The sequence below is a fragment of the Triticum dicoccoides genome, chromosome 1B, assembly GCF_002162155.2.
Source record: "Triticum dicoccoides isolate Atlit2015 ecotype Zavitan chromosome 1B, WEW_v2.0, whole genome shotgun sequence".
Classification (NCBI taxonomy): Eukaryota; Viridiplantae; Streptophyta; class Magnoliopsida; order Poales; family Poaceae; genus Triticum; species Triticum dicoccoides.
In genome coordinates this window covers 49496114-49517555 of record NC_041381.1, presented here as the reverse complement: position 1 = coordinate 49517555, position 21442 = coordinate 49496114, and the positions used below count along the sequence as shown (strand labels likewise).

Here is a 21442-nt window from a genome sequence, read left to right as displayed (position 1 = left end):
GAAAATGGACCCTTTTTGAATTTTTGTGAAGAAAATTTACATTTATTACGAACATTTTTAAATATAGGTTCGAATTTTGAATTTTGTATTTGATCAAAAAAATTAAATTATTTAAAATTATTTTGAATTTGGAGAATTTCTTGAATTCAGGAACATTTTTTGAATTCAATGATCCTATTCAGATATGGTTAACATTTTTTCAATTCAATGTATTTCTTTTAAATAGGTGAATAAATTTTGAATTTAAAAGAATCTTCCCAGATTTCAGAAAATGTTTGCAAATTTGGAACCAAAAAATGAAATACAAAGAATAAAAGTGAACGATAAAACTAAAAAGAAAAGATCTAAAAAACCGTAAGTAAAAAAGGATGAGAAAAAAAAAGAGAAAACCTGGTTTGGAAAAAACATTAAAATGAGCACTTGGGCCAGCCAGACCGTGAGAGCTATGTCACGCAAAGCGAGACGGTAGCAGCTCTGGCTGATGGTTTTCCCTCCCCATGCGTAGTATTGGGCCGACCTGGTTTCATTTTACGTTACCTACAAGATTAATGCTGATGGAGCTATGGCAAAGATGCAATGTAGAGGGGCTGTAGGGGTTGTGTGCCGTGATGAACAAGGGCGCTTCCGGGGGGCTCGACATTGTGTTTGAGGGCATCACAGATGTAGAAACCTTGGAGGCACTAGCTTGTCGAGAAGCACTAGCGTTAAGCGAGGATCTAGGCCTGGAAATAATACATGTGGCTATGGACTGACTGAGCATCGTCCGGGAAATCGAAGAGCCAAAGAACCTCAGTGGACATTGTATGGTGTTTCAAGAGATCAAAGAGCGAAGCAAATTATATAGGGCTTGTTGTTTTAGTCATGAACAGCGCGAATGTAATAGAGAGCCTCATAGACTAGCTTGTATGGCTGCGTCTCTTGATATAAGTCGGCATGTGTGGTTTGCTGCACCACCTGCTCATTTATGTATCCCTGTAAACATTGAACTTATGCAATAAACTTCGCCATGATTCTAGAAAAAAGACTATATCCTTCGATGTAGTTTTTTTTTCCGTTCGTTACGTTTCTCTGGTTGGCTCGAGTGTCTCGCTCGCTGTAGCCTGTAGATCAGTGGGTTGTTTTTTATTTTTCTTCTTCGGTTCTTTCCGGTTTCAATGGTTTCCTACTATTTTCTTTTACTTTTTTTATTTTCTTTCTTTTCCCTTGGTTTTTACGTTCTTCCTTGGTTTTCAATTATTCCCTTCTGTTTTATTTTTATCTTTTCTTTGGCTTAATATTTTTTTTCCTTTTAGGTTTTCATTTTTAGGTGTTTTCTGTTTCTTTATCATTTTCATTCTACATTTCTTGTATACATGAACAACATTTTTGTACTACATGTTTAACATTTTTACAATACAAATTAATTACTTTAAATATATGATAAACATTTTTATACACATTTAGAAAAAATTCAAATGATTGATTAACATTTTTCAAACAAGATTAATATCTTCTGAATGCACTATCGATCAACATTTTCTTCTATCCATTTTTAACAACTTTTATAAATGCTTGATTAATAGCTTTCAAATAAAAATATTAATCTTTTTATTTGATTAAAGGGTCAACAATTTTTCTAGACACATTTAACATTTTCCAAATGCTTGATTAACATTTTTTAAATACTTGTTCATCATTTTGTCAAATGCTTGATTAATATTTTTATATACACGGTCATTTTTTTCATCATTTCTCTAATACATGGTCAACAATTTTTTATACATATTTGACATTTCCCAAATGCTTGGTTAATCTTTGTTAAATACATGTTGTACTTTTTTCAAATACTAGATTTATATTCTTATATACATGATCAAAACAAATTCATCATTTTTTAATACATAATGGACAATTTTCATATACACATTTAATATTGTCCGAATTCCACAATTTTAAATATTGGTTCAACATTTTTCAAATACTTGTACAATATTTTTTAAACTATTTTGTAGGTTGCTTTTTTTGTAATATCTACTTATTTTTTCTAAGGTATAAACAAAATACAATAATAAACACAAAACAAAAACAGAAAAAATAAAATAAAGAACTGAAGAAAAGAGGCTGTGGCCTCCCACTCACGTGTGCCGACACATTACGAGTCACCGTTGGCGTTGTGGTAACTTTTCTGAAGCTAGATTCGCTGAATGCGAAATATAGGGGCTCCCGTGGAGCGCTGCCTAAGGAAACATAATTGTGCCGTCTCACTACGAGTCGCTGTTGGCGTTGTGGTAACTTTTTTAGGATATTCGTAAAAAAAAACAAATTTTAAGGGCTGCGCCACATCTCGCATAAGGCGCATCCCGAAATGGGCCTGCCCAGGAGCCCAGTAGGCCACGGTCTATTGTTTGTTTTTTCACGTTATTTTTTTATTTTTATATCTTTTTCTTTACTTCGTTTATATTTCATAATACTGTAAATAAATATACTAAATAACACTTTACATTAAAAAAATTGAAAACAAATGTTAGCCAAGCAAACTAAAAATGTTAAATATGTAAAAACAAAATGTTTCTTATGTATACAAAACACATACTCCCTGCATTCCAGAATATAATGTGCATCAATTTTCATGCAAGTCAAACAGTTGTATGTTTGACCAAGATTTTAGAAAAAATATCAACATCATCAATGCCTCATATACAAAATATGAAATACTTTTCATGATGTATTAAAATATATAAATTTTGGCTTTGTAGATATTTATTTTTCTAGTGACTTGGTCGAACATGCACATGTTTGACTTATATTTTTCATATGTGAGGGAGTACAATGTATGTGAAAAGTTGATCATCTATTCAAAATTTGTTAATCAGGCATTTGAGAAAATATTAAAAAATTATTTGTAAAACGTTAATCAGACATTTAAAAAATGTTAAATGTATATCAATTCTAGCGTTTGACGTAATGGTTTCTTCCAGTTTTTTTCTCTAAAATAAGTTTTACCGGTTGACGTAATGACTACAGCGAATGGAAAAAAACAAACAGGAAACGAGCCGGCCCAGTATTGTAGCGGGGACGAAAATGCTTCAGATGAGACCAAAGAAACCCTCGCTTTAAGCGAGATGTAGTCTTAGCATATATTTTAGGCTAAAGGGCGAATTGACGGAGTTTGTTAGCCCGGTAGCGGTTTTGGCCCATATAACCCGCCGAACGAACTGTTCAGCGAAATGAACGCAAAGATAAAGGCAAACGATGACTTAAAAGGATAAAAACAAATTAAAAATGCGCCGTTGCCGGGGATCGAACCCGGGTCACCCGCGTGACAGGCGGGAATACTTACCACTATACTACAACGACTTTGCCGCGCAATTTCTAAAATAAAGTTAATTGTAGTTTTGACTTGCACTTCATTTCTGTTGAGCAAACAACACATTCGATTAATTCAGAGAAAATTCAGTACCGGGCAAAGGGACAAACGATCAGTACAGGATCAGTGCCGAGCAACACACACAAGAAACTCCAGAAAAAGAAGTAGACGAGACTCCATGGGTGCGTCTATGCTGATTTCTGGCTGTGACAGAGAAGTCCAAGCTGCGGGCAGCGGGGCCACTGTGGCAACGATGACTCCATGAGGGCGGTGCTTAGCGGGCGGTGCTCTTCGGATGTTGCACTGGACTAGGTCGGTGCGAGGCTTGCAAATTTCTTTGTGAAGCTCATTAGTAAAATCGAACCTGCCTTGTCCTCGATGCTTTGGTCGACTGTTTGGCGTTTATGGCCAGGTCGTCCACGTGTCCCTCTGGTGGGGTTTGTAATCTAGGTTTTTGCCCGGTGTTCCTTTAATTAACCGGACAACTCTCTTCTTCTTAATCAATGAAAATGACAAAACTTTTGCCTCGTTTCAAAAAAATTAGAAGTAGACGAGACAAATTTGAGCTGTCACATTCTTTTTTACCATCTCGTGCCCTATAACCCTCGTGTAAAAAAAAACTCTTTTTGAAATATATTTAGGTTGGGAGCCTTTCCCCTTGTAATGGTTTCAGGAAGAAAAATATTCTTCTTTACCATCCGCCTGTGAGAACCACAGTGACCGGTACTTGAAGACACGTTAACACCTGCGGGATGCTAAATACTCCCTCTGTTGTAAAATAACTGTCGTGGTTTTAGTTCAAAACTAAACTAAAATCATGACACTTATTTTGAAACGGAGAGAGTACCTATCAAAACAGGTTGCACATCATTCATGTCAGTCAAGCCAATGCAGAAACAATGTAACCAGACTCCAAAAAATTCCAATAACAACGGAGATGACTCAATTTCACTGATTCAGTTTTGGTTTTGGCAAAAGGACCGAGTTCCCAGCTAGAGTATGTTTCAAATCCAACCAAGTATGTTTGAAAAATCAATAAATGGTCTGAAAATTTTGTGTGTGCTACGGTGATGGCAGAAATATTTCATCCAAAGGCAATTGTTACAGTATGCACGAAAATGGATTTTTTTTTCAATTAGGTTTCATTTGAAGTGAAAACCATGCTAAGGCATCCTGGGGTTGTTCGAGAGGGGTGTACAAGACTAAATTGCATAGCTGGAAAGGGATGCCCTCCCGTCGCCTTGGAGGCAGCTCGGGCGGATATTCCTAGCCATTGCCAGCTGCACACTCTTTTCATCATCCTTCTTTCCAATGGCTAGCCTGAGCAAAGGTCATGTGGACGGTGTCAATGGGCCTCCTATGGCTATTTTTCTCAGAGATCCATATTGTTGGAGGATGTGGTCTTCATCCTCTTCCTCTTGTTTCAGGTTTCGTTTTCGCCAAAGGATGAAAAATATCGCTTGAGTTTGATTGAAATCAAATCAAATATTTTGAGAAAATATTAAAATAATTTATTTTTTTGCGTGTGCTAAGTTATTTGCTGATTTTTTTATCCAAAAGCAATCATTTCACTATCGACCAAAATTATTAGAATTTCCAAAGTTATAGTGAAATTTCGTCAAAGTGAAAGTCATACTAAGGCTTCGTGTGCATCAGCTGTCTTCCCTGCACAAATTAGGTGATATGTATTGTTTTTCTTTTCCAAGTGGTTGTCCTGTTAATACAACATAGTGGAACTGGCCCAAATGGTATCATATATAGAGTTTGTTTTGCGTTATATATATTAACGAATTGAGCTTTCTTCTTTCAGCCCTCCGGATCGAGCAAATCTTCTACAGGCAGCAAGACAGTGTGAGGCCCGGCCAAAAAGTTGAAGGATGGCGTAAAATACAACATCGATGCCATCAAATCTAATGGCGAACCGCGCGAGCCTAAGAAGAATGAGGGCAAGTTCATTCGTCAGTGCGGAGTTCTTGTCAATGACCAAATCCCTATCTCCATTCAAGAACGGAAGAAGCCAGCAAAGGAACGTCCAAATCTTACTTTTGTCAACGAAGGAGCAAAAGATCGGCTTTGGGAATCTCTCATGTCACATTTCACGCTACCAGGTCATTTCACATATGCAGATATGGAGAAAGTCGCCAGCGGGGTGCCATGGCATAGCCCGTCCCCCCTCCCGTCCCTCCCCCATGCGGCGGCGCTGCCCCGCACCGGGGAGCCCCCGCCCTCCTCCTACAGCCTCGCCCCTCCTCCGCCCCCCTCCAGCGCCGCCGCCCGGGGCGTCACAGGGCAAAGCCCTTGTGGCGTGGCGGCGGCGGCAGTTTCTCCTCGGATCTTGATCTGGTTGTGAGGGGGCGCTCCTCTCCGGCTAGATCGGCGGCGATGGCGCAGATCGGTGGCGACATGGAAGTGGTGTGGTGGCAACTGGGGGAGGACGGCACTAGCAACAGCGGATCTGGCTTTGACTCATGTTAGGCTAATTCGTTGTGCTACCGCTCTCAATCACCGTCGGCGGGGCACTGCTCCTGGACCTGATCTGCAACACGAGGATGTCTGGGGCACCGACCCTAGGCTTGCTGGTGGTGGCCATCTTCTTCATCGGAGTTGGTCGGCCGGCTGGCTGTGCTCGCATGGTCATGCAGTGACCGGCGGCTTGGCCGGTCGGCGCCGGCGAAACTTGGCCGGTGGCAGCGACAAAGTATTGTCTGGATCCCGGGGCAACGACCCTGGAGGGTGGAGGCCGGTGAAGCTCAGGCTTCCCGCGGTGGCATGGCGTGGTGTAGTCCCTGTCCAAGGCGGATCTGTGACGGCGATCTGCTATGGATTGGTTCAGATCAGACACGGTGACGAGCGCACATGATCCTTCTCGGTGGCTCTCGCAGCTTGGTGAGGCGGGGTGGGAGCCCTCCTCCTAGGCTCCAGTGGTGGCACACTCAGGCAGTGGCCGATGCGCCAGGGATCCCACGGTGGCACTGTTGCTGCGGTTGGTTGCCGGATCTAGGCGGCTGGATCTGGGGCTTTGAAGGCTGTCGAGACGGTGCACAGGTTGTTGGGTGGATTTCTTGGGACGGATCCGGGTGAAAACCTGATCTTCGATCGATGGTCGGAGCCGGTGATGATGATGCCCTTATCATCGTTTCCTTCATGAAGGCATCATCGAGGTGAAGCTCACAACTCCACTCAATACCTCCAGGGGAAACCCTAGATCAGTTGATCGGATGTTGGCGGCAATCATGTGTCGTAACCCCCTTGGGGGCGGCATTCTTGGAGGTGCACTCAGCTTCGCGGGACCAACGGACGGCTTCTTTGGTGGAGCGGTGCTTCATCCATACATAGATGGTGACGGATCTGGACGGCGTGGCGCAGTGCAGATTCGGAGTTCGATGTGGGAGGATGGACTCGCGCAGGAGGACGACACTGTCTGGCGTCATGGTGGCGTCGATGGCTGAGAGACCTGGCACGGTAGATGCAACAACACATCTCTGAAGATGGACTCATGGCAGGTGGCTGCGGCGGCCCCATACCCAGCAGGCGTCCTGGTTGAGGAGTGCGCCAGACTGGTAGGTGCCCCCTACCAGGCAAGCGTCCTGGTTGGGACCTCAGGTCTTAGATGTTTAGGTTAGGCTGTGATGTCTATTTGGTATTAGGCCCAGACTATCAGCACCCCTTCATCAATTGGATAGGTGTAGCGACAGTTATTGCTTAGACGGTGGCTTCAGTCTTACTGTTGTATGACTCTGTAAGGTCTTGTGAGAATAATTAATAAAGTGGCCGCATGCATCATCCAGATGCAGAGGCCGGGGGTCATCCTCCTTTTCTAAAAAAAGATATGGAGAAAGTCAAGAACGCTGCTCTTAGGAAAATGGCGATAGCATTCAACAACCACAAGAAAACTATATGAAACAAGTACGTCGAAGGAGGAAAGAAGACTCCATAATTCAAGGGAACACTGGAGAAGGCAAGAGATCACTGGGACAATTTCGTAAAATTCAAGGAATCGGAAGTAGCTCAGGAACGGTCGAGAATAAACAAGATCAGTGCCGCAAAAAAGATATGGCACCATAAGCTGGGGCCAGGTGGCTACGAGGTGGCCCGGCCTAAGTGGGATCTCTCTGAGAAACAGATGATGGATGCAGGGGTCACTCCAGTTATATTGAGCTGCCCCCAGGTGCATGACTTGGTTCTATGTGCATGGGGGGACGTTGGATCCAAAGACAAACGAGGTTTTAGAGCGGGCAAGTCTTAAAGGAGTCGACCTCGATTTAATTGTTGCAATAGAATAGGATTGAACCGGGGTGTTCACGCCCAACAGGGAGAACGACAAGCTTATGCGTGCACTGAAGAACCCTGAACACCCGGGAAGAACACGAGGCAAAGGGGTTGTTCCGTGGTTTGAGGGGTTTGCGGACTGGAACGCCGACTACAGAAGCCATGCAAGAAAAAAGATGGAGGAGGAGAAGAAGAGGAAGCTGGAGGAGGAGCAGAGGAAGCAGGAAGCATACCACCTTCAAGGCCTAGAATCAAGGCACGCAGAGTTAGCACTTGCTTTCTAGTGGCAGCAGCAGCAGATCGACTCACTTAGCTAGGAAAGGGGGTCTCAGCAGCGGCAGCATCTAGCGGATCCATCATTGGATAGCACCGTCCCATCCATGCCGAGAAGCAGCGTGGGTTCCGCCCCGGGCGATGAGGCACTGCTGGATAGATACCCTGTGGATGACATCATGAATAACACTAATTGTGAGCTACACTTTAAAATGAAGAACATATCCATGAAGGTGACGGACGGCGTTGCTTATACAAATCTCCCTGAAGCAACCTTCCATTGCAATCCGATTCCAGCTGTGTGTGCTTGTGTCGTGGTGGCACAATATTCGGGGCTAGAGCTTGACATTCCTGGAGGTGACGACGAGCGCACACTGGGAGAGGCCAAACATCGTATCATTCTATGGAGAAAGGATTGCATCGTATTTCCAAGGCCACCGACACCACGTCAGTCGGCTCCTCCTCCAAGTTCGCCACCGTGTCAACAGAATGCATCTTCTTCAAGTCAGCCACCACCTCTGCAGACTCCTGCTCCTCCAAGTCCGCCAACACGCTAGCCCACTCCTCCTCTGAGTCCAGCACCACGTCAGCCCAGTCCTCCTCTTCCAAGACAGGCACCACATCAGCCGTCTCCGCTGCCTCAGCGGGCTCTGCCGCCTAAGCAACAGCGGAAGAGAGCCGCCGCAGCTACGACGGTTAGCGGTACAAGTATAGGAGGCAAGAGATACCAATTTCGTCCAAGCCTCAAGCCTCTTCCTCGTCGGCCTTACGACCTGACTGAGGAGGAAAACGAAGCCGAAGTGCAAGCCCAACTGAGGACCCATTTTGGACCGAAATCGGCACCGCCGCCAAAGGAGAAAGTACCTGAGCATATTGTTGACCACTTTATTCGTATGGCTGAAGCACCAGCTCTCAAGCATGTTGACTCAAACTATGAGCACCAAATCAAGAAGTCATATCAAGCACAAAAAAAGGAGTCGAGCTCGAGCTCAAGCCAAGAAGCTGCCAAAAAAGCGGGGAAATTGTTCCCCAGCTGGGAGAACAGGCGGTGCAATCGATCCCCCCGCTACCACCAACACATGTGAGTACCGGCGCCAATCAGCTGGTAATAACCAACGCTCATAGAAGGATGGCTGAAGAGGCCGGTGTCACTGTTTATCAACTCCTAAAGCTCGAGCCCATGGATACGATTAAAGATGATGAAGTAAAATGGAAATATGTCCGCGACCAACCTATGGTCAAGCCTGAGGAGGTTAATAAGCTCTCAACGAGAATGTATGAATTGCATGAATGTTACATGAAAGAAACCAATACTACCGATCGAGAGTCCTTCATGGTGAGAGTCAGGTTAGAGCATTACTACCATGAAAATGCTCTGTATGTCGAGTTTACAGAACTATTTCAGTTATTCAATCAAGACGCACTCGACAAATCTATCGTTAGTTGCTATTGTCTGTAAGTGATTTCTTTCTGTAATTCAGTTAAGTCTCTAGCCAGATGTAGTGCTTGTTGATCATTACTTGTAATTGTCCTCACTATATTCTTTTCTGTGGTATTATGCAGAATGAAGATCTATGAAATGAAAAAAGCGGGACGCTATGGCATTGGGTTCATTGACCCAAATACCATTAATCAAGAGACATGGACGCGTCAATGGGAATGAAAAGACACCGAGAAAATCTTCCTAGAGTTCTTCAAGCACCTAAATACCTATCCAGATATACTACGTCCTTACAACTTCGGGTGAGTCACACTGTCTTGTACTACAAATTTTGTTTTTGCTTACTAGCTAGATGCTAATAAGTGTATAGGGTTTAGGGTAGTTGATGAGTTATGCACATGCCCGCTTAATTTATACATGCAAATTTCTGTGCATGTAGTTTCCACTAGATCTTGTTAATCATTCAAGTTGACGAGGGAAGAGTTAAAGTATGATACGTCCATTTTGCATCATGCTTTTATATCAATATTTATTGCATTATGGGCTGTTATTACACATTATATCTCATTACTTATGGCTATTCTCTCTTATTTTACAAGGTTTACCATGAAGAGGGGGAATGCCGACAACTGGAATTCTGGCTGGAAAAGGAGCAAACATTGGAAACCTATTCTGCACAACTCCAAAAGTCCTGAAACTCCACGAAACAACTTTTTGGAATTTATAAGAATTTCTGAGTGAAAGAAATAGGCCAGGGGCCCCACACCCTGTCCAGGAGACAGGGGGACGCCCCCCCAATAGGGCGCGACCCCTATCTCCTGGGCCCCCTGGTGGGCCTCTGGCGTCCATCTTCTGCTATATCATCACTTTTACCCTGGAAAAAATCGTGGGCAAGCTTACGGGACGAAACTCCGCCGCCACGAGGCGGAACCTTGGCGGAACCAATCTAGGGCTCTGGCAGAGCTGTTCTGCCGGGGACACTTCCCTCCGGGAGGGGAAATCATCACCAACATCATCACCAACGATCCTCTCATCGGGAGGGGGTCAATCTCCATCAACATCTTCACCAGCACCATCTCCTCTCAAACCCTAGTTCATCTCTTGTATCCAATCTTGTATCCAAAACCACAAATTGGTACCTGTGGGTTGCTAGTAGTGTTGATTACTCCTTGTAGTTGATACTTATTGGTTTACTTGGTGGAAGATCATATGTTTAGATCCTTCATGCATATTATTACACCTCTGATTATGAACATGAATATGCTTTGTGAGTAGTTACTTTCGTTCCTGAGGACATGGGTGAAGTCTTGCTATTAGTAGTCATGTGAATTTGGTATTCGTTCGATATTTTGATGAGATGTATGTTGTCTTCTCCTCTAGTGGTGTCATGTGAACGTCGACTACATGACACTTCACCATTATTGGGCCTAGAGGAGGGAATAGGGATGTAATAAGTAGATGATGGGTTGCTAGAGTGACAGAAGCTTAAACCCTAGTTTATGCGTTGCTTCGTTAGGGGCTGATTTGGATCCACATGTTTCATGCTATGGTTAGGTTTACCTTAATACTTTTGTTGTAGTTGCGGATGCTTGCAATAGGAGTTAATCATATGTGGGATGCTTGTCCAAGTAAGGGTAGTACCCAAGCACCGGTCCACCCACATATCAAATTATCAAAGTACCGAACGCAAATCATATGAGCGTGATGAAAACTAGCTTGACGATAATTCCCATGTGTCCTCGGGAGCTCCTTTCTCATTATTAGAAGTTGTCCAGGCTTATCCTTTGCTACATAAAGGATTGGGCCACCTTCCTGCACCTTATTTACTTTGTTTACTTGTTACTCGTTACTATTTATCTTATCATAAAACTATCTATCACCTACCATTTGAGTGCTTGCAGAAACCTTACTGAAAACCGCTTATCATTTCCTTCTGCTCCTCGTTGGGTTCGACACTCTTACTTATCGAAAGGACTACGATAGATCTACTACACTTGTGGGTCATCAAGACTCTTTTCTGGCGCCGTTGCCGGGGAGTGTAGCGCTTTTGGTGAGTGGAACTTGGTAAGGAAACATTTATATAGTATGCTGAAATTTTCTGTTACTTGTCACTATGGAAACTAATCCTTTGAAGGGCTTGTTTGGGGTATCTTCACCCCAACCATAAGAGCAAAGAGTTGCTCCTCAACCCACTGAACTTTATGAAACTATTTACTTTGAGATTCCTTCGGGTATGATAGAGAAACTGCTAGCTAATCCATTTGCAGGAGATGGAACATTGCATCCCGATTTACACCTTATCTTTGTGGATGAAGTTTGTGGATTATTTAAGATTGCGGGTATTCCCGATGATGTTGTCAAAAGGAAGGTCTTCCTTGTATCTTTGAAGGGAGATGCATTGACATGGTATAGGCTATGTGATGATACGGGATCTTGGAATTATAAGTGATTGAAGTTGGAATTTCACCAGAAGTTCTATCCTATGCATCTTGTTCATCGTAATCGTAATTACATATATAATTTCTGGCCTTGCAAAGGAGAAAGCATCGCTCAAGCTTGGGGGAGGCTTAAGTCAATGTTATATTCATGCCCCAATCATGATCTCGGGAAATGATTATTCAGAATTTTTATGCTCGGCTTTCTATTGATAATCGCAACCTGCTTGATACTTCCTGTGCTGGTTCTTATATGCTGAAGACACAAATGGGACTTATTGGAAAGAATTAAAGGCAACTCTGAAGATTGGGGTTCCGACGATGGTAAGGAGTCAGGTATGACACCTAAGTTCGATTGTGTTAAATCTTTTATGGATACCGATGCTTTTCATGGATTTAGCGCTAAGTATGGACTTGAGTCTGAGATAGTAGCCACTTTTTGTGAATCTTTTGCTACTCAGGTTGACCTCCCTAAATAGAAGTGGTTTAAATATAATCCTCCTGTTGAAGTGAAAGTAGTTGCACCTATTACAGTCGAAGAAAAGACTATTACCTATAGTGATCCTATTGTTCCTACTGCTTATGTTGAAAAACCTCCTTTCCCTGTTAGGATAAAGGATCATGCTAAAGCTTCGACTGTTGTTCGTTAGAGTAATACTAGGACTTATACACCTCCTGAGCAAATTAATGTTGAACCTAGTATTGCTATGGTTAAAGATATCTTGGATGAGGACTTAGATGGGCATGTTATTTCTTTCTTGGGCGAGACTTCTAATATTGCTAGACCTGATACTAAGACACGTAGACCTGTCGTAGGCATGCCTGTTATTTCTGTTAAAATAGGAGATCATTGTTATCATGGCTTATGTGATATGGGTGCTAGTGCTAGTGCGATACCTTATGATCTTTATAAAGAAATTATGCACGACATTGCACCCGTTGAATTAGAAGACATTAACGTTACTATTAAGCTTGCTAATAGGGATACCATTAAACCTATTGGGATTGTTAGAGATGTTGAAGTTTTGTGTGGGAAGGTTAAATACCCTGCTGATTTTCTTGTTCTTGCTTCCCCATAAGATGATTTTTGTCCCATTATTTTTGGTAGACCCTTCTTGAATACTGCTAGTGCTAAGATTAATTGTGAAAAGAATATCGTCACTGTTGGCATAGATGGTATGTCTCATGAATTTAATTCGCTAAGTTTAGTAGACAACCTCGTGAAAGGGAACCACCTAGCAAGGATGAGATTATTGGTCTTGCTTCTATTGCTGTTCCTCCAACTGATCCGTTAGAACAATATTTACTAGACCATGAAAACGATATGTTTATGAAGGAAAGGGAAGAAATAGATGAGGTGTTCCTTAAACAGGAACCTATGCTGAAACATAACCTTCCCCGTTGAAATTCTTGGGGATCCCCCTCCACCCAAGGGTGATCCCGTGTTTGAACTCAAACCATTACCTGATAATCTTAAGTATGCTTATCTTGATGAAAAAGAAATATATCCTGTTATTATTAGTGCTAACCTTTCAGAGAAAGAAGAAGAAAGATTATTGAAAACTCTGAAGAAGCACCGAGCAGCTATTGGATATACTCTGGATGATCTTAAGGGCATTAGTCCCACATTATGTCAACACAAGATTTCAGTGGAGAAGGATGCCAAACCAGTTAGAGATCCTCAAAGACGATTAAATCCCAAGATGAAGGAAGTGGTAAGAAAGGAGATACTAAAGCTCCTTGAGGCAGGTATTATTTATCCCGTTGCTGATCTGTCCATTGTGTCCCTAAAAAGGGAGGTATTGCCGTCGTTCCTAATGATAAAGATGAATTGATCCCGCAAAGAATTATTACAGGTTATAGGATGGTAATTGATTTCCGTAAGTTAAATAAAGCTATCAAGAAAGATCATTACCCTTTACCTTTTATTGATCAAATGCTAGAAAGGCTATCCAAACACACACATTTTTGCTTTCTAGATGGTTATTCTGGTTTCTCTCAGATGCCTGTGTCAGCAAAGGATCAATCTAAAACTACTTTTACTTGCCCTTTTGGTACTTTTGCTTATAGACGTATGCCTTTTGGTTTATGTAATGCACCTGCTACCTTTCAAAGATGCATGATGGCTATATTCTCTAATTTTTGTGAAAAGATTTGTGAGGTATTCATGGATGACTTCTCTGTCTATGGATCCTCTTTTGATGATTGTTTTGAGCAACCTTGATCGAGTTTTGCAGAGATGCGAAGACACTAGTCTTGTCCTGAATTGGGAAAAGTGTCACTTTATGGTTAATGAAGGCATTGTCTTGGGGCACAAGATCTCCGAGAGAGGTATTGAAGTTGATAAAGCCAAAGTTGATGCTATTGAAAAGATGCCATGTCCCAAGGATATAAAAGGTATAAGAAGTTTCCTTGGTCATGCCGGTTTTTATGGGAGGTTCATTAAGGACTTTTCTAAAATCTCTAGGCCTTTGACTAATTTATTGCAAAAAGATTCCTTTTGTCTTTGATGATGATTGTGTAGAAGTGTTTGAAGTGCTTAAGAAAGCTTTGATCACTACACCTATTGTTCAGCCATCTGATTGGAATTTACCTTTTGAAATTATGTGCGATGCTAGTGACTATGCTGTAGGTGCTGTTTTAGGGAAAAGAGTTGATAAGAAATTGAATGGTATCCAGTATGCTAGTAAGACTCTTGATACTGCCCAGAGAAATTATGCTACCACTAAAAAAGAATTCTTAGCAGTTGTGTTTGCATGTGATAAGTTTAGACCTTATATTGTTGATTCCAAAGTTACTATTCACACTGATCATGCTGCTATTAAATATCTTATGGAAAAGAAAGATTCTAAGCCTAGACTCATTAGATGGGTTCTCTTGCTCCAAGAATTTGACTTGCATATTATTGATAGAAAGGGAGCTGAGAACCCCGTTGCAGATAACTTGTCTAGGTTAGAGAATGTTCTTGATGACCCACTGCCTATTAATGATAGCTTTCCTGATGAACAATTAGCGGTCGTTAATGCTTCTCGTACTGCTCCTTGGTATGTTGATTATGCTAATTACATTGTTGCTAAATATTTACCGCCTAGTTTCACATACCAGCAAAAGAAAAAGTTCTTTTATGATTTAAGACATTACTTCTGGGATGATCCACACCTTTATAGAGAAGGAGTAGATGGTGTTATTAGACGTTGTGTGCCTGAGCATGAACAGGAACAGATTCTACGTAAGTGTCACTCTGAATCTTATGGAGGACACCACGCTGGAGATAGAACTGCACACAAGGTACTACAATCTGGTTTTTATTGGCCTACTCTCTTTAAAGATGCTCGTAAGTTTGTCTTATCTTGTGATGAATGTCAAAGAATAGGTAACACTAGTAGACATCAAGAAATGCCTATGAATTATTCTCTTGTTATTGAACCATTTTATGTTTGGCGCTTTGATTATATGGGACCTTTTCCTGCCTCTAATGGTTATACACATATTTTAGTTGCTGTTGATTACGTTACTAAGTGGGTAGAAGCTATTCCAACTAGTAGTGCTGATCATAACACTTCTATTAAAATGCTTAAAGAAGTTATTTTTCTGAGGTTTGGAGTCCCTAGATATCTTATGATTGATGGTGGTTCACATTTTATTCATGGTGTTTTCTGTAAGATGCTTGCTAAGTATGATGTCAATCATAGAATCACATCCCCCTATCACCCGCAGTCTAGTGGTCAAGTAGAGTTGAGCAACAGAGAGCTCAAATTAATTTTGCAAAAGACTGTTAATAGATCTAGGAAGAATTGGTCCAAAAAACTTGATGATGCTTTATGGGCCTATAGAACTGCATACAAAAATCCTATGGGTATGTCTCCGTATAAAATGGTTTATGGAAAAGCATGTCATTTACCTCTTGAACTTGAACATAAAGCATATTGGGCTATTAAAGAGCTCAATTATGACTTCAAGCTTGCCGGTGAGAAGAGGTTATTTGATATTAGCTCACTTGATGAATGGAGAACCCAAGCCTATGAGAATGCTAAGCTTTTCAACGAAAAAGTCAAAAGCTGGCATGATAAGAGGATACAAAAGCATGAGTTTAACGTAGGTGATTATGTGTTATTATTCAACTCTCACTTAAGATTTTTTGCAGGAAAGCTTCTCTCTAAATGGGAAGGCCCCTACGTTATGGAGGAGGTCTATCGTTCTGGTGCCATAAAAATCAACAACTTCGAAGGCACAAGTCCGAGGGTGGTAAACAGTCAAAGAATTAAACACTATATTTCAGGTAATCCTATCAATGTTGAAACTAATATTATTGAAACCGTAACCCTGAGGAATACATAAGGGACACTTTCCAGAACGTTCCAGACTCCGAAAAGGCATAGGTATGTGGTACGGTAAGTAAACCGACTCCAAAACAACTCCAATGGCAATTTTTATCAGTTTTGGAATATTTAAGAATTTTAGGAAGAAATAAGTAGTCCGAAAGGGACACGAGGCTCCCACGAGAGTGGAGGGAGCGCCCCCCTGTAGGGCACGCCCCCTGTCTCGTGGGCACCTCGTGTGCCTCCCGTACTCCGTTTTCTTGCACGTTACGTATTTTGGTTGGTAAAAATTCATTATATATACTCCCGAAGGTTTTGACCACCGTATCACGCTAATTTCCTTTGTTTTCGTTTTGAGCTGTTCCTGTTGTAGAATTAAGCATGATGTCTTCTCAGGAGTCAGTTGGGGAGAGCCGGGTGTCTCACCCAACGCCAGGTCCAGGAGCGAATAGCAGTGCCTACCACTTTGGACCATCAACGGAGGATGAGATGGAGGCTGATTTGAAAAGGATAGATGCCATGGAAGAAGATCAAGAAGTCACCTCTCGTCTCCGAGCAGAATTCATGATAGGGGAACTATCGAGCGTGGCTGTTCCAACTTCGATCATCCCTTCCAATTCTAGATTTCTTTCTTATGAAAATATGAAAAAGAGTTTCACTTGTTCTCCAGAAGCTATGCAGCATCCTTGGGTAAAAGGAGCTTTGGACGTTACGGGTAAGCTCCATAAAGAGATTATGGATCTCAAACAACAAGTCAATAAGCTCGAGGAGGAGAACCGCATCCTGAATGGCATCATCGCCAAGAAGATCATAACACCAATCGTGAAGAAGGAGACATAATCACATGGGTATGGGCACTCCCCTTGGCAACTGCCAAGCTTGGGGGAGGTGCCCCGGTATCGTATCACCATCACACTCCTACCTTTACCGCTTTATTTAGTTCGATCCTTTTAGTAGTATCTTGATCTAGTAGATTGAAGTTTTGATATCAAGTAGTTTGAGTTCTGCATTGTGATCTCTTTTTGTATTCGAGTCCGCGAGTTATCTATAATAAAGATTAGTGTTGAAGTCAAGGGCTTTGCTTTGTTGCCATGATCTTGACAAAAATAGAAAGAATAAAAAGAATAAAAGAGTTCATATTGATCTTATGGATAGTGATAACTTCACACATAGAAAGTATGAGGCATAAAAATTGTTGGGAGTTGATGAATGTAGCCTTGGTCATTGTTGCAATTAATAGGAAGTAATAAGGGAAGAGAGGTTCGCATATAAATACACTATCTTGGACATCTTTTATGATTGTGAGCACTCATTAAGTATGACATGCTAAAAGAGTCGACAATGGACAAGGAAGACAATGTAATAGTTTATGTTTTCTCACATCTCAGTTAAAGTATGTTGTCATTGACCTTCTGAACATGTTGAGCTTGCCTTTCCCCCTCATGCTAGCCAAATTCCTTGCACCAAGTAGAGATACTACTTGTGCTTCCAATTACCCTTAAACCCAGTTTTGCCATGAGAGTCCACCATACCTACCTATGGATTGAGTAAGATCCTTCAAGTAAGTTGTCATCGGTGCAAGCAATAAAAATTGCTCTCTAATTATGTATGACTTAATAGTGCGGAGAAAATAAGCTTTGTACGAACTTGTTGTGGAAGTAATAAAAGCGACGGACTACATAATAAAGGTCCACACACAAGGGGCAATATAAAGTGACATTCTTTTGCATTAATATTTTATGCATCAACCCTAAAAAGCGCATGACAACCTCAGCTTCCCTCCGCGAAGGGCCTATCTTTTACTTCATGTTCTTACTTTATGCTTTTATTTTTGTGCTTGAGTCAAGGTGATCTCCACCTTTCCCTTTTTCATTTTATCCTTTGGCAAGCTCTTCGTGTTTGAAAGATCATGATATACATATCCAATTGGATGTTCGTTAGCATGGGCTATTATTGTTGACATCACCTAAAGGTGAATACATTGGGAGGCAACATAATAAGCCCCTATCTTTCTCAGTGTCCGTCTGAAACTCCATAACCACAAGTATTGCATGAGTGTTAGCAATCGTAGAAGACTATATGATAGTTGAGTATGTGGACTTGCTGGAAAGCTCTATTGTTGACTCTTTCTGATGTTATGATAAATTGCGATGGCTTCAATGACTGAGATTATAGTTTGTTAGTTCTTAATGAGGTTTGTGAACCATATTTGATATTGTGAATTGATTGTTACTTGAGCATAAGAAATTATTTAATGGAATCTTTATATGTTGCTGTTGTAAGAATGATCATGATGCCCTCATGTCCGTACTTTATTTTTATCGACACCTCTATCTCTAAACATGTGGACATATTTTTCGATATCGGCTTCCGCTTGAGGACAAGCGAGGTCTAAGCTTGGGGGAGTTGATACGTCCATTTTGCATCATGCTTTTATATCAATATTTATTGCATTATGGGCTGTTATTACACATTATATCTCATTACTTATGGCCATTCTCTCTTATTTTACAAGGTTTACCATGAAGAGGGGGAATGCCGGCAGCTGGAATTCTGGCCGGAAAAGGAGCAAACGTTGGAAACCTATTCTGCACAACTCCAAAAGTCCTGAAACTCCACGAAACAACTTTTTGGAATTTATAAGAATTTCTGAGCGAAAGAAATAGGCCAGGGGGCCCACCCCCTGTCCAGGAGACAGGGGGCGCGCTCCCCTATAGGGCGCGCCCCTATCTCCTGGCCCCCCTGGTGGGCCTCTGGCGTCCATCTTCTGCTACATCATCACGTTTACCCTGGAAAAAATGGTGGGCAAGCTTACGGGATGAAACTCCGCCGCCACGAGGCAGCACCTTGGCGGAACCAATCTAGGGCTCTGGCAGAGCTGTTCTGTCAAGGACACTTCCCTCCGGGAGGGGGAAATCATCACGAACGTCATCACCAACGATCCTCTCATCGGGAGGGGGTCAATCTCCATCAACATCTTCACCAGCACCATCTCCTCTCAAACCCTAGTTCATCTCTTGTATCCAATCTTGTATCCAAAACCACAAATTAGTACCTGTGGGTTGCTAGTAGTGTTGATTACTCCTTGTAGTTGATACTTATTGGTTTACTTGGTGGAAGATCATATGTTTAGATCCTTCATGCATATTATTACACCTCTGATTATGAACATGAATATGCTTTGTGAGAAGTTACTTTCGTTCCTGAGGACATGGGTGAAGTCTTGCTATTAGTAGTCATGTGAATTTGGTATTCGTTTGATATTTTGATGAGATGTATGTTGTCTTCTCCTCTAGTGGTGTCATGTGAACGTGGACTACATGACACTTCACCATTATTGGGCCTAGAGGAGGGCATAGGGAAGTAATAAGTAGATGATGGGTTGCTAGAGTGACAGAAGCTTAAACCCTAGTTTATGCGTTGCTTCATTAGGGGCTGATTTGGATCCACATGTTTCATGCTATGGTTAGGTTTACCTTAATATTTTTGTTGTAGTTGCGGATGCTTGCAATAGGGGTTAATCATAAGTGGGATGCTTGTCCAAGTAAGGGCAGTACCCAAGCACCGGTCCACCCACATATCAAATTATCAAAGTACCGAACGTGAATCATATGAGCCTGATGAAAACTAGCTTGACGATAATTCCCATGTGTCCTCGGGAGCTCCTTTCTCATTATTAGAAGTTGTCCAGGCTTATCCTTCGCTACATAAAGGATTGGGCCACCTTGCTGCACCTTATTTACTTTGTTTACTTGTTACTCGTTACTATTTATCTTATCATAAAACTATCTATCACCTACCATTTCAGTGCTTGCAGAAAACCTTATTGAAAACCGCTTATCATTTCCTTCTGCTCCTCGTTGGGTTCGACACTCTTACTTACCGAAAGGACTATGATAGATCCCCTACACTTGTGGGTCATCATAGCGTTGGACAAAAATAGGCGCTGCTACTAATTATCAGTAGCGTGTGCGACAAACAGGCGCTACTGCTACCGCCTTAGCAGTAGCGCACCACGGTAGAACCACGATACTACTAAAATTGGTTGAACGTTCCCGCCACGCTAGGTTTAGCAGTAGTGCGGCAGTGTTAATCGCACTACTGCTAATGTGATAGTAGTAGCGCGCTTTTTCTGCATGTGGCTACTGCTAATTTTGAACCTAGCCATATGGCGGGCCCCGCTTTAGCAGTAGCGAGTGTGTCGGGAGAATGAAAATATGTGTATGTGTGTGATATGACATAATCGGGCGATATGATGGAAATTGTGTGTGTGGCATGAGTTGTCGCTGAATTGTGCTTGTTAGTTGCCTATGTTTTGCCCAAATGTCGATTTATTTCGGTTTCGTCGAATTCCAGGCAAACTCTATATGTCCTATTTTTAGGGAAGTTCATGCAGAATTTTTGTATGACTTTGATGCATGCATGCATTTTTATAATCAATTTGTTTATTATTACCATGCAGGTGTTCATGATGGTCAGTGGAATGGTGGTGGACAGGTGGTTGTGGTCGGCGGTGCGGGACATGAAAGAAAATAACCTGACAGAGGTTTTATGTCCGTGTCGAAGATGCAAACAAGGAGTTTGGTTCGACCCCTATGATGCGATGGCGCACCTGCTCATGACTGGTTTCATGGATGGCTATACTCGGTGGATAATTAAAGATGAGGATGATGATGTTGAGGATGTCGACGGGGCAGGCAATGACAACACGGAGCAAGACAAAGAGATGATCGATAATGGTGGCGGAGAAGGGGCCAGACATGGTGCCGGGGAATAGGCCGGACATGGCGGTGGAGAAGGGGCTGGACATGGTGGCGGAGAAGGGGCCGGACATGGCAGCAGAGAAAACATGGACTCCACGCCGCAAACTTCGTCGGTACTAAGTTCAAACATGCGGGACCCTGCTACCTCTTGAGCATGCGTTGGTTTTTCCCTTGAAGAGGAAAGGGTGATGCAGCAAAGTAGCGTAAGTATTTCCCTCAGTTTTTGAGAACCAAGCACTACTAGGAAAAGGGCTATAGATGGAACGGCCACTAATGGCGCACCAGACATGTGGTGCGCCACTACTATATAGCAGTGGCGCACCATGTGCTGGTGCGCCATTAGTGTGAAAGACACTAATGGTGCACCAGACACATGGTGCGTCACTAGTAACAATTTTTTTCCAAACATACTAATGGCGCACCAGGGCACAGTGCGCCATTACTACTTCTAACTAGTAATGGCGCACCAGCCGCATAGTGCGCCACTACTATATTTTTTATTCTGTTTTTTTGGCAAAACTACTAATGGCGCACCGGGGCATAGTGCGCCATTACTAGTTTAAACTAGTAATGGTGCACTGTGCCCCGGTGCGCCA

At 42.3% G+C, this 21442-nt stretch overlaps 1 non-coding gene across 1 annotated transcript; it reads right to left on the bottom strand.

Moving 5' to 3' along the window:
- Nucleotides 1–3264: 3264 nt before the first annotated feature.
- Nucleotides 3265–3336, bottom strand: TRNAD-GUC. The gene has a single exon. It is a non-coding gene; the product is annotated as a tRNA-Asp (tRNA).
- Nucleotides 3337–21442: the final 18106 nt, after the last annotated feature.